General features: G+C 48.3%; 1 long non-coding RNA gene across 2 annotated transcripts; it reads left to right on the top strand.

Moving 5' to 3' along the window:
• The first annotated feature begins 891 nt into the window (after positions 1-891).
• Positions 892-13,029, top strand: LOC309349850. Of its 2 annotated transcripts, XR_014160219.1 has the most exons (4): positions 892-1,083; positions 3,562-3,643; positions 3,753-3,818; positions 12,946-13,029. It is a non-coding gene; the product is annotated as an uncharacterized lncRNA (long non-coding RNA). The 2 variants fall into 2 exon arrangements; XR_014160220.1 differs by lacking the exon at positions 12,946-13,029 and having other exon boundaries at positions 3,753-4,958.
• Positions 13,030-13,630: the final 601 nt, after the last annotated feature.

Below are 13,630 nucleotides of genomic sequence, written 5' to 3'. Positions count from 1 at the left end.
TGCAATAGGAGACCAGAGGGGCAAATGAGCCCAGCCTCCTGCCAGACAGGAGACGCCATCAAGCACTCCAGATATATGGTTGTCAGGCCTTTTGTTTAGAGACCTCCAAATGAAGGAGATCTTTCAATGATGATGTGAACTCAAGATCCTTGAAGATAAAAAGTTAAGATTAACCATCTGTTTTGGAAGGCAATAGGGCAAGGAGGGCAAGAGGTGAGCTGGTAATTAAGATTCCTTGTTGAGACACATGTAAGATATATTACTACTTATTTGTCATTTATAGATATAAGAATATATAGCTCTTTTGTGTCCCATAAAAGGACAAAAGGAAATGGGTGTATCTTTTGTGATTGGTTCTAGCAAACAGCCAATAGGAATTTCAACCAGGCTGATTGGATAGAGGCAGCCACAGGAGGAGCAAGGGGGCTGGATTAAGGAAATATAAGTGCTGGCCAGAATAGCAGGAGGCCAGGCCAGAGCTTGGTAACCATATACCACTGTGCCTCTCATTTATTTGTCTGACAAATAAATTACTATTTTAATTTCTCTATTGCTGCGTTGAATATTTCATTCCAGCTAAGCGTTAACCACAAGCAGGGTGCTACAATCTCTCCTCTGAAACCACTCCTTTTGTGGCTGCCAGTCTCAGACTCGCTGCACTTTTCTGAAGGAGAGCTTTTCTGGACCAACAGGTAGCTCATGTGAATGCTGCTCATTTTGATCCAATGATGCTACTTTTCCAGAAATTACAAGCTTAGAAAGACAATGATAATGTAAATAAAGGAGTGGTGATGCCTTTTTGAGATAGCAGGTATACCCTGCTTTTTGAGGAGCAGATGGGAGCAGTGGCCAAGACTAGAAACCAAAAGTAAACCAGCAGAATAGAAATCACAGACCCTCCAAGTGTCCTTATTCTCCAGGGACAGTCCTGGATTTACAGAAGCTGTCTGTGTTTCTGATTTGATCCCAGAATGTCCTGCTTTTCCTTAGGACATCCCTATTTTCATTGGAGAACTGTTGGAGGGTATGGAGTTCTGAGAACCCCTGAGCTAAGAAGATAAGTGACTATACAAGCTTTAGAAGGTAGCCCTGTATAGGGGAGTTTTTTAAATGTTTAATATATTATTATTTATATATATATGTTGGAAGTTGCTCAAAGGGGCTAGGGCAACCCAGTCAGATGACAAGGTATAAATTATAAATGGTTGTTGTTGAATAGGATGTCCCTATTTTCATCAGAGGGTATGCTGACATAGGTAGTGTAAGTCCTTTTCTGATAAAGTTATACATCCACTGTCAGTATGCTTCTCAATACCAGATGCTGGGATTCACAGGTGAGGAGAGTGCCGCTTGCCAGCTTCCCATGGACATCTGGTTGGCCACTGTGAGAACAAAATGCTGGACTAGATAGGCTTTTGCCCCACTCCAGCAGGCTCTGCTTAAGTCTTTATGATTGCTTCATTTACTTTTGAAATTAATTAAATGTGCAAATGCCAAAACCCATAATACTGCATATCAGCAAAACTACTCAGTCTGGTTTAAATATAATAGATGAGTTGGGGGGAGGGAGATATTTAATACGGTTTTCTTTATAACCATGAAAAATGTATCTTGAAAAATTAACCAGTTTTTCCATCATCCAGCAATGTTTTGATCACTTTTTGGTGGAGAGGTGGGTAAGAGGAATAAAAAAATCACATACCATTATGAACCAACAGCACTGGGAGGGAGAGGAGTACAGGAGGAGGAGAAAGAAGTGTTGCTTCACTGGAGTGGCAAAAAAGGAAGAGGAAATAAATATCAGTGCAAGCCAATACACAATAGGCAAAATGGAGGCTTGTGATCGATGTACTGCGATTATGGTCCCCAGAGATCTTTCAAATATAGTGGCACCTCTGGTTATGAACTTAATTCATTCCAGAGGTCTGTTCTTAACCTGAAACCGTTCTTAACCTGAGGTACCACTTTAGCTAATGGGGCCTCCCACTGCCACCGGCATGCAATTTCTGTCCTCACCCTGAGGTAAATTTCTTAACCCGAGGTACTACTTCCAGGTTAGCGGAGTCTATAACCCAAAGTGTTTGTAACTTGAGGTGTTTGTAACCCAAGGTACCACTGTACAGTTCAGACTGCAGCCAGTGGGTGGAAATAGGCATGCTTGCAACACTCAGGCTGCCAGAAACAAAATGGTTGTGTTCAGGGGAGGAGCAAACAAGTATACAAAGTGTGACAATCAATACCACCTGCAAAACCTCTCGAGCATCTAATCACCCACCTCAAAATATAAGGGTTTGGTGCTAATAATCTCCCACACCAACACTGCGTAAAATTTGCATTAGACAAGCTGCTGAGCTTGTATAATAACACACACACACAAAAATAATCTGGAAGCTCAAAGTCTTTTGTAGTCAGTGCAACAGCAAACAGAACTTCAGTATCAACAGGCTGACAGGGCCCTTGAAGAGGCTTAGCCTTCAACTCCCCCGTGTGTTTTGCTGCCTAAAGAAGATGAGTTTGGAGACTCTCTGTGGCATAGGACTCTGTAGACACTGCAGAGGGAGTAGCTGGGAGTTTGAGGTGATGTCAAGTAATATTAAATTTCTGTCACTTTCATTTGATCTTTGACAGATAGTTCATAAGTAGAAGGCATCACCCGACGGCACCATCATGCCTGTGCAAAATCCCCCCTTGAAATAGAACAAATATGTTCTGTTGTGTTAGTAAAATGCAAGGCAAGGGTGGTCAAATAGGAATTTCTCCTTTTATTGTTTACAAGGGACACACAATCTGTTGTGTTAGTTTGGCTATACCCCACAGAAGCATGAATGGAAAAGCAAAGTTCACTGGGGGAGAAGTCCTCAAGGGTAGAAGCTCTCAAGGGTAGAAAAGGGGAAAACTTGGTAGCATTTGAAGGCTGATGAAAGGAAAACATGAAAGGCTCAGTGGCAGGATTGACGCTGTTAAGAACTTTGTTGTAACTAGGATTATTTGAAGAACTCGAAAGACTGAAGCCAATTGAAATATTCACTAAGGGGGTGGGGAGGCAGCCATGTTGGGATGGAGCAAGATGCTACCTTTCAGATTTCTGCCACAGGTCAGTGAAAGAATGTTAGGGCTTAAAAGATAAAGCCAAACGAGATATTCTCGAAGTCCAGAAGTGGCAATAAATAAAGCAAGCTCACATGATGATCTGCTGGGCAAACGAAAGAAGGAATAGGGTGATTTCTTTGAGGAAGCACCTTGCAGAAATGTTGCAAATTGAAACACAAAAAAGATCCTTTGAAATACCAGATACAGTATGTATTAGATAATTAATATTGTATCCTTGAGATACTGTATGGCCGTGGGCATTGGGTAATAGAAAATGTCTAATTTATAAGGACAGTGAGAAAATCTTTAAGGAAAAAGGAAAAAAGAGAATTTCTGATCACAAAGGAAAGATGAACTCTATTGTTTTAAGACTTTACATAAGCGGCACCACAGGAGCATTATGGGAATAAAAGTTTGACTTCCCAGTATTTCTGAGCACACCTTGATCTTCTGAGTGCTGGCTTCTTACAGGGGCTTTTTCTTGTCCTTATCTCCTTTGGCAGTACAAGACTGCAGTGATGCTACTGAAATGTATGTTGAACAAGCCTCTTGGGTAACTTTCTTTACATCATTCAATAGACAAGCGTGTTTTATGTGAACTGTTTAGAAAAACGTTGGCTCTTGCATTACTCTTCAGCCTTAAAAGGAAACTCTTGTTTCAGGCCAAATTGCTGATCCTTGTGACATGACAGCCTGATTCATTCCAACATGTACACTGAAATTAAAAGGTAATAACATAAAATTAACAAGGCCATCTCATAGATATATATTTCCATGCGCCCAGGAACACTGTAGACTGGAAGCATAGAAAATGATAGCTCCCACCACAAAACTATCTACAGTATATTGTGACTCAAGAAAGGACAGGATTGAGAAAGCTTTTTAAGAAAACCCCCCTCATAATGAGAATGTTCCACAACGATGAGCTCCACTGTTACTTAAGATATCTTAGGATTTTAAATTGTGTATACTAGGAACTGCTGCTTTGTTTGGATCACTCAATTATGGTGATGTTTAGAAAAGGGGTGCATGATGGGGGAACAGGATTTTGCCTGCTTTGCCTCTGCCCCTAACAATGCACATTTTGTCATAATGGTGGGGGGGGGGCTATAAGCCCTCTTCTGTACAACTCCTCTAAGTACCGGTAAGTGGGAAGCCCTGCCCAAGCTCACCTAGATGAGTCCTACTTGCAAACATCTTCAGGAGCCCATATGTTTGCTCATTTGCACTAAGCTATGGTTTAGCTTTGAATATTGTGTGTGGCCAGTAGGAACACAATTCTACTCCTTCCCTTATGCATTTACTGAACATAGAGATGGGTGCTGTTTAAACATTCTTTATTATATGCTGTGTGTAGCAAAAGGTGTTAATAGGATCTAATAGCACAGAATAGAAATCCTTAGTGCTCACTTAGCCTATAGGTGGCCAACCTAGTCTGGTATTGGCAGTGACAGTTTGTGGCATTCTTGAACAAGGACAGACTTCGTCATGGCAGAGAGTGTGGCCAGCCGGCCTCTCCATGGTGTGCCGCTACCTCCTCCTGACCTCAGTAGACTAAAGACAAAGCCATCACAATGCATATTTATTGTGGCACTCTCTAATGCTTTGAACTTGATGTGCAGCACAGCTGCCAGAGGTCTACTATCACCGAGCCAACGAACAGTGACTCCCAGTATCTTTGCTTTGTCCCGGTTACAACAGGTTTTCATAAAATGGCCGAACTTTATCAATAAACGTGATTTGCATTATATTTATGTTTTAATGCAGAGCTGTAGCGGGGGGGGGGGGCTAGCCAGGTTTTTTTGCCGGGGTGAAGCCTCCAGAGGGGTGCCCTTGAGGCTCCCAGCCTGTGTGTGTGTGTGTGTGTGTGTGTGTGTGTGTGTGCGTATGCAAATGGCCGTGAGTGGGTGGATCTCTGGATCTTTGACCTGGGTGAAATAAAGCCTAGTTTTGCCCCTGATCAATGGTAACTTTTGCCAGAGCTGTGGGCAATTATCATACATAGGACTGAGGCAAGGAAAGAAGGGCTACCCTTATGCTATTCATATAATCAGTTATCAGTAATCAATATATTCATATATGCTCACACATAATCAGGGCGTACAGTATTTTTATAATCCATTTTGAATCAAAGGAAAGCTCTTGCCTTAGCTAACTGCAAACTGCTTGGAACAGCAACTTAGAACCGACCTTTCCCCTAGAAACATCCGTGTACCCTGAACAAAGGGGAAGACATGAATCAGAGACACTGGTACAAAATCCCCTCAAATACAGGCTAAATAAATCCACAGTACAGGAAGAGCTAAACCACAAAAACTCCAAAACTCCCTGTCCTGTCAGAACTAGGGGAAAGGTTAGACAGCGCATCATTGCAGGCAACGGAAAGCAGAAGTAGAACTCTGCGCTTGACCAGGAGCTGCAAGCCTGGCAAGAAGCTCGCTAATTGGTTAATTTTCACTGGCAATTCGTGACTGTCTCATGACTGTCTCATGATCTGTGATTTGCTGTGATTTGCTCAGGTATAAAGACCTCAGGATTTCTGTCATTCGGGGTCCCAGTTCTTTGGAAGAGATTCCACTGGGTCCTTATTGCTCAGCAATAAAACCTCACCTTCTTTTCTCCAAAGCTGCGTCTGCCTGATCCTTATTCACTCTAAGTGGGTACCGTCTATACTTTCACGTGCTACAGGACAACTGCACAGGCTACAGCAGTGACCAGAGGTGAAAATACTGCTGAGAGGAGTTCAGCAAGAAGAAACGCCATAATGCACCTGCAACACACAACTGGGCGCCTTCATCTGCTCCACCTGAAATAAAACATGTCTGTCAGGGTTTCTGGGAGAAGTGAGGAGATGGCAGAGGAGACGGAAAGCGAGTGGGAGGAGGGAGAGAGAGACGAGGAAGAAGATGACGGAATTCGAAGGGAATCTATGAGCCTAAGCAGTGAGTCAGAGGATTCCCAAAAGGGAGCTAGCATGATCAGGCGAAAAGCAGGAGAAGAGAGAAGCTGTGAAAAGTCAGGGAAGGAGGGGAGAAAGCCCAGTGAAGCACAGACGCTGTCAGAGGGGTCTCAGCCGGAACGGAGTAAAGGGGGTGGAGTTGTCAGCCTCTCGGAGGAAGGAGGAACAGGAGAAAACAGAGAGAGGGGGTTGGAGCAAGGTGTTCAGCCGGAAAGGGTAGAGAGTGGAACAGGGGGCAGTATAGAGGACGAAGGAAAGGTCAAAAGCAACGTACGCGCGCCAAGTTCAAACATAGAGGCGCGCGGAAGTGGGGAAAGCTCAGAGGAGGAGCCCGGCCCCAAAGCCAGAAGGAGGGGGCAGGAGGCGGCAGAGGATTCAGCCTCAGGCGAATCCCGGAAAGAGAGAACCCAGGGGGGCAGAAAGACCCTGCGGAAAAGAAAGGAGAGGAAGAGGTGGTCTAGAGCCAGGCTATTAAGTTGGTGTGGAGGAGGGGAGGAGTCAGAGGGGGACTTCGGCGGTCTAACGTGACAGACGTACAGCCACAATGCTGAACTGTGAAAGAAGCAATTATCTTCAATAAACTTTTCCTGTAAGTAAACTACAACGGAGTAAGGTCTCTCGTGAGCTGGGACCCACCTGGGTGGCTGTGACAGAAAGTCCCCCTCTCACTGAAAGCAAAAATTTTTTTTTTGCGAAGCTCACGAACGGGGCAGCCATGAGTGCTGAGGAACAGCTGGCTGCACTCCGGGATCAGATTACCACTCTCACAACGGCAGTCATTGCTTCGCAGAAGAAGAATGCTGACTTGGAGAAAGCCTGCCAGGATTTGCAAGCAAGGTGGGAAAATGCGGACAAGGCGGGGACCCCGGGCTCCAGAGCGGAGGGCATTGCGCTTGGAAGGAGGGGGGGTGCCCTAGTTTCGCATTTTAATGGCAACTTGCAAGACTATCCCAACTTCAGGGCAGATGTCGTGTATGCACTGCATTTACTCCGTCATGATTTTAGAGATGAGGAGGAGAGAGTGGGATTTATTGTTTCGCACCTGCATGGGGAGGCCAGGGCTTGGCTACGCAATCTGTGGCGCGAAGATGGACCAGCCCGTCGCAATGCAGATGCGTTTATCAAGGCAATGGATGCTTGTTTTCAATCCTCTGTGGATAAGGACATTGCGCGCCGGCAGATGCACGGGCTGAGGCAGGGGAGAGCCACTGTACGCCAATATCGTTCTAAATTTTTTGCATTGCTCACCGCCTTAGATTGGCCGAAGGACAGTCTACCGGTCAGGGATCTTTTTTGGGAGGGATTGAGCCCCTCCGTCAAGGATGAGATCGCAAGGGGGGACAGACCCCAGACTCTGGAAGACGTGGTGCAACGGGCTTTGGCTATAGGAATTCGACATGAGGGACGTCCGTGGCACGAGGAGGGGGGGCCCCAAGCGCGCGCGCAAGCAAAAGCTCTCCCTTTTGTGCACAGGGATTTCAGCCGTGCGCACCCCTCACCAATGGGGAAGGAAGGCGAAGAGCCAATGGAGATTGGTGGTGCTAGGGCTCAAAAGCCATCCCAGAGCCCCATCCCTGCTGCAGCCAAAGCGAAGCCTCCTAGAGGGACCAGGAAGTGTTACATCTGCGACAGTGCACACCATATGGCGAAAGAGTGCCCCCAGAGGCTCCAGAAGCACACTGCAGCACTAGCAACTGTGACAGCAGAGGTGCAATCAGAGGAGCAGCTTCAGGGAAACTGCAGTGCCTGGCTGGAAGCAGAGCTACTGGGGCTCAGCCAGGCGGATCTGTAGAGAAGTCCCCAGCATCCTTGCAGCGCATGGACCCTTTACCTCCCAAACCAGCAGTTTTACTCACAGCAACACTCCAGCTGCCTGATGGGCGACTTCTCGAGGTTCCAACAACCATCGATTCGGGAAGCAACGCCGATTTCGTGGGATTACAGTTCGTCAAGCAGCATAACATAGCGCTCCTGCCTGCAACGACGCCTCTGAACGTGGTCACGGTAGACGGCAGGAAGTTGCTTGGGGGGCAAGTGGTGCAGCAAACCCCTCCCATGATGATGCAAATTGGAGACCATCGAGAGCTTATTAGTTTCAATGTCACCCACTTATCGGACACGCCCATCGTGTTGGGCATGAGTTGGCTGGACAGGCACAGTCCCGCGGTTGCTTGGTACCAGAGGCAGATCACCTTTTGTTCATCGTATTGCGCCCAGAATTGCATCCAAACCGATCAAGGAGGAGAAGCCGAACAGCAGCTGCATCTGAGTATGGTGCAAGCGGTTCCTCACAAGTACGCGGAGTTCTTGGAGGTTTTCTGCGAAAAGGAAGCTGACAAATTGCCGCCTCACAGACCTTACGACTGCGCGATTGACTTAGTGCCAGGCGCGCAGTTGCCAACTGCCAAGCTGTACTCCATGTCGGAAGACGAGCTGCAAGAGCTTCGGGAGTTCATAGAACACAACCTCAAGCGCGGATTCATCCAGGAATCTAAAGCAGCGGGAGGCAGTCCTGTTTTCTTTGTGAAAAAGAAAGACACGCCCCAGAAGAGGCTCATTGTGGACTACCGGTTCATAAACAGACTAACTAAGCCCAAGGCCTTCCCCATGCCCAAAATTGACGACCTTTTGGCTACAGTCAGGAGGGGGAAGATTTTTACCAAGCTGGATTTACGTGGAGCTTACAACCTCATCCGCATCAGGAAGGGCGACGAGTGGAAGACGGCCATGTTCACTCCTTTGGGCACGTACGAATACAGAGTTATGCCCTTCGGTTTACAAAATGGCAGCCATGTTTTCCAAGCATTCATGCATCACGTCCTGGCAGGTCTCCTCTACAAGAAGTGTGTCTGTTTTCTCGACGATATCCTGATTTTCTCGGAATCGCCAGAGGATCACGATAAGGACGTGAAGGAAGTTCTGCAGAGGCTGAAGGAACACAGGCTGTACGCCAAGTTGGAGAAGTGCCAGTTTGATGTGAGAGAGGTAGATTTCCTTGGCTACAAGCTGTCCGACGAGGGACTGGCCATGGACAAGACTAAAGTCCAAGCGCTGTTGGACTGGAAAAGCCCTCGAAATCGGAAGGAGGTCCAGAGGTTCATCGGCTTTGCCAATTTTTATCGCAAGTTTATTAAAGGTTTTGCAAACGCGACGGCGGCAATCACTGACACCCTCAGTTCCAAGAAGAAGAAGTTCGTCTGGACCGAACAAGCAGAGCGATCCTTTCGGAAGCTTAAAAGCCTTTTCGCCTCCGAGGAGCAGCTGCTGCACGTGAATCCTGGCAGGCCCATGCGGGTAGAGACAGATGCATCAGACAGAGCAGTTGGGGCCGTCCTCTTGCAAGAGGATTCGCAAGGCAACTGGAGACCGGGTGCATTCTACTCCCGGAAGCTCAGCAAGACGGAGCGCAACTACACCATATGGGACAGGGAGTTGTTGGCCATTCATGCAGCTTTCAAAGCGTGGCGACACTTCTTGATAGGAGCCAAGCACACGGTGCAGGTCCGCACGGATCACAAGAACTTGGAGTATTGGCGGACGGCTAAATTGCAAACCCAACGACACATGCGCTGGGCGGAATTCTTTGCGGATTTCGATTTCAAAATAGAATACATCCCTGGAGACTCCAATGTTATAGCAGACGCGCTGTCCCGAAAGCCTCAATACCTGGAGGAAGTAGCTCCAATCGCAGCGAAGTACATTTTCGCACCGCAGGCGTGGACGTGCGCTACCATCGCAGTCGACCTGGACGCGGTGCGACGCGCGCTGCAAGAGGATCAGTTTGCACAATCCAAGATGGAGGAGCTCCGCAGAGGGTCGCCTGACAACAATGAGTTTCAGTTGCAGGATGGACTTTTGACTCGCAAGGGCGCCCTTTACGTGCCCACCGACGAGCTTCGCGCCACGGTTTTGCAACAATTGCACGATGCCCCGAGTGCGGGCCATTTCGGCAAAGAGAAGACGATGGAGTTGGTGGCAAGGGACTTTTGGTGGCCCCAGATGAGAGGAGAGGTGGCGGACTACGTAGCCAGGTGCGATATCTGCCAGAGGTCCAAACCAGTGCATCAGAAGCAGGCGGGATTGTTAGAACCGCTGGAGACACCGCAGCAACCGTGGGAGAGGGTAGCGTTGGACTTTGTTACAGACCTGCCCAGCTCCAGAGGTAAGACGGCGGTGTTAGTGGTTGTGGACTTGTTCACCAAGATGGCGCACTTCATTCCTTGTGCCAAGGTGGCGACGGCAGAACAGACCGCAAAGCTCTTCATCGATCACGTCTTCAGAGTGCATGGACTACCGCAGTCCGTCTTGTCCGACAGGGGGCGCCAATTTGTTTCCACTTTCTGGGGGAAGCTTCTGGGTATCTTGCACGTCAAGATCAACCTGACGTCGGCGAGGCATCCACAGACCAACGGTCAAGCGGAGAGGGTCAACGCGATCATGCAGCAGTACCTACGGTGTTACGCCAACCAGCGACCCGCGGCGTGGGTGGACTACCTGCCGATGGCTGAGTTCGCCTACAACAACACGAAGCACGCATCCACCGGGGTGACGCCTTTCTTCGCGAACTATGGACGTCATCCCAGAACCTTCCCGAGCTTTACAGCACCTGAAGGGGGGGGACCTCAAAATGCCGACCAGTTTGCAGCGGAGTTGCAAGAGGTGCACGAGGAGCTGCGGAGACATTTGGAGCTGGCAAAGCAGGCGTATAAGGTGCAAGCCGACAAACACAGAAGGGCGGGGGAAGACATTCAGGTTGGGGACTGGGTATGGTTAGCAGCCCACGCGATGCCGGCCAGGTCGTTGGCCAAAAAGAAGTTAGAACACAGGCAGCTAGGACCATATCAAGTTGAGGCTAAGATCAATCCGGTGGCTTTTCGCCTAGCCCTTCCGGAGGGCTCCAGGGTGCACCCGGTCTTTCATAGGTCGGTGCTCACTCCCTACAAAGCCCCACACAGGTTTCAAGAGTCAGGAGCACCTCCAGAGCCACGTAGAAGGGCGCCTGAGAGAGGGGAGTCGCCAAGACCAGAACCTCTTAATGAGGTCACAGAGATACTGGATTCACGATGGGGGGAGGAGGGAGTTGAATATTTTCTCGCCAGGGAAGGCACTCCAGTCTCTGCAAATAGCTGGGTGCCGGGTTACGCTTTGGACGAACCCCTGTTGAAGGAGGAGTTTCATGCAATTTTTCCGCACAAACCCATGCCCGAGGAGTATTTTGATGATTGGCTTTTCACGCCCACTTTGTCGGGCAGCACGTTCGGGGGTTTCTCCTCGCCCGAGGGCTCTACGCCCAAAACAAGCCCGACCAGGGATCCCCGCCTGGGGGGGGGAGAGACAAACCCTTATTGGTGGGTGGATCAGCCAAGGGAGGTATGGAGTCAGAGGTTGATGATAGGTCCTTGGCAGGCAGCGCCAGGAGAAGCAGTGAGGGAGGAAGAGACTGTGATGCCTTCAGGGGGGGAACCCGAGTTCGAACACACGTATACGGAGCTGCCAGAGGAGAAGATTGACGTGGACACCCGGTATCCTGAACCGACCCAGGAAGAACCACATTTCCCTCAACCTGCACCCAGCGACCGGGAGGGGGGAAGGGGGGGCTTCGAGGGGGGGATGGATGTCAGGGTTTCTGGGAGAAGTGAGGAGATGGCAGAGGAGACGGAAAGCGAGTGGGAGGAGGGAGAGAGAGACGAGGAAGAAGATGACGGAATTCGAAGGGAATCTATGAGCCTAAGCAGTGAGTCAGAGGATTCCCAAAAGGGAGCTAGCATGATCAGGCGAAAAGCAGGAGAAGAGAGAAGCTGTGAAAAGTCAGGGAAGGAGGGGAGAAAGCCCAGTGAAGCACAGACGCTGTCAGAGGGGTCTCAGCCGGAACGGAGTAAAGGGGGTGGAGTTGTCAGCCTCTCGGAGGAAGGAGGAACAGGAGAAAACAGAGAGAGGGGGTTGGAGCAAGGTGTTCAGCCGGAAAGGGTAGAGAGTGGAACAGGGGGCAGTATAGAGGACGAAGGAAAGGTCAAAAGCAACGTACGCGCGCCAAGTTCAAACATAGAGGCGCGCGGAAGTGGGGAAAGCTCAGAGGAGGAGCCCGGCCCCAAAGCCAGAAGGAGGGGGCAGGAGGCGGCAGAGGATTCAGCCTCAGGCGAATCCCGGAAAGAGAGAACCCAGGGGGGCAGAAAGACCCTGCGGAAAAGAAAGGAGAGGAAGAGGTGGTCTAGAGCCAGGCTATTAAGTTGGTGTGGAGGAGGGGAGGAGTCAGAGGGGGACTTCGGCGGTCTAACGTGACAGACGTACAGCCACAATGCTGAACTGTGAAAGAAGCAATTATCTTCAATAAACTTTTCCTGTAAGTAAACTACAACGGAGTAAGGTCTCTCGTGAGCTGGGACCCACCTGGGTGGCTGTGACAATGTCTCTCCCATGTCGGTTTCTACAGTGACAGCAGGTGCCATAACTCGCTAATGGTTTGACTTTACCCCCAATGGCGTACTCTTGCATCCCCCCCAAGACAGATAGATGCTAACAATAAGAACTGTGACTCGCACTGAATCCTAGGGATGAGATGAAAAATAACAGTGCTGACCCCAGGCAGAGAACACAGTTGACACGTTGATAATTAATTTCAAGGCATCACCAGTTAGTATCTGAATCCAGTCTAGGGGTGTTAAGGGTTCGTGTGTCCCCCAAACGAGTCCTCTGTGTAGAAATTCTGACCCAAATGTATCTAAACATGCTGGAATAGAAAAGCTATTTACATGGACAGCCACAGCACTCTTCCTAATCTCTTTCTTTGAGTACTTCAAATGCTGTATCTCTTTTCCTCCCCCACCCCTTTTAATAAGTGGGCTCAATTTCTTTAAGCATTTCAAGGACATCATAATAACCAGACCTTCTGTGTTCAGTAACAGGTCCACTGGAGTCGCACTTGTTCTGTGAACTGCTTTGCCTCCTGTGGTGCTGCATAATAAATTGCTTTGACAAACTGGGCATTTTTCCATCTGAACATTAATGTTGGTTTTAATGAATCCTTTATTAGTGGAACAAGTTTTGTTTTTTTAATTTCATCTGAAAACAGCCATAAAATTACAAACAAAGGCTGGCGTTTTTGTTTAGAATCAACTTGAGTGGAAGAGATGAATACATGAAGACCTTAACATTGATTTAAAAGTGGGGGATGAGGGACAGAGCACGTTTCATTTGACAACAGTGCATTTTATATTTCTCTCATTTCAAGTGCATAACATTATGTTTGCCTTTTAAAGAACAACAACGGTATATCTCTTGCCTAATGCAGCCAGGGTTCTATGAGAAGAAGTGAAACAATGTCTTGAGTGGCGCACAAAGCAGTCCATCTGGAATTGGAATCCAGTTTTGTTGGCAATTGATTGCCCTTGTAGGATACAATATGTTCCACTTATTCTGTAGCCATTAACGCAAACGAGTTTTGTGCAATATAAGGACATATCAAGGTGGCAGCTGATTGTATTCCCAGTGAACTGAGGCTGCACAAAGCTGAATATGCAGGCAACATCCTTGCACAGGGAGACAAGAAAAGGACCATAGCAAAATAGCATCCCCACTTAAATA

This window comes from Podarcis erhardii (assembly GCF_964252035.2).
Source record: "Podarcis erhardii genome assembly, chromosome: 9".
Taxonomy (NCBI): Eukaryota; Metazoa; Chordata; class Lepidosauria; order Squamata; family Lacertidae; genus Podarcis; species Podarcis erhardii.
The sequence above is the reverse complement of the archived record's forward strand: the minus strand, read 5'-3'. Positions and strand labels throughout refer to the sequence as shown.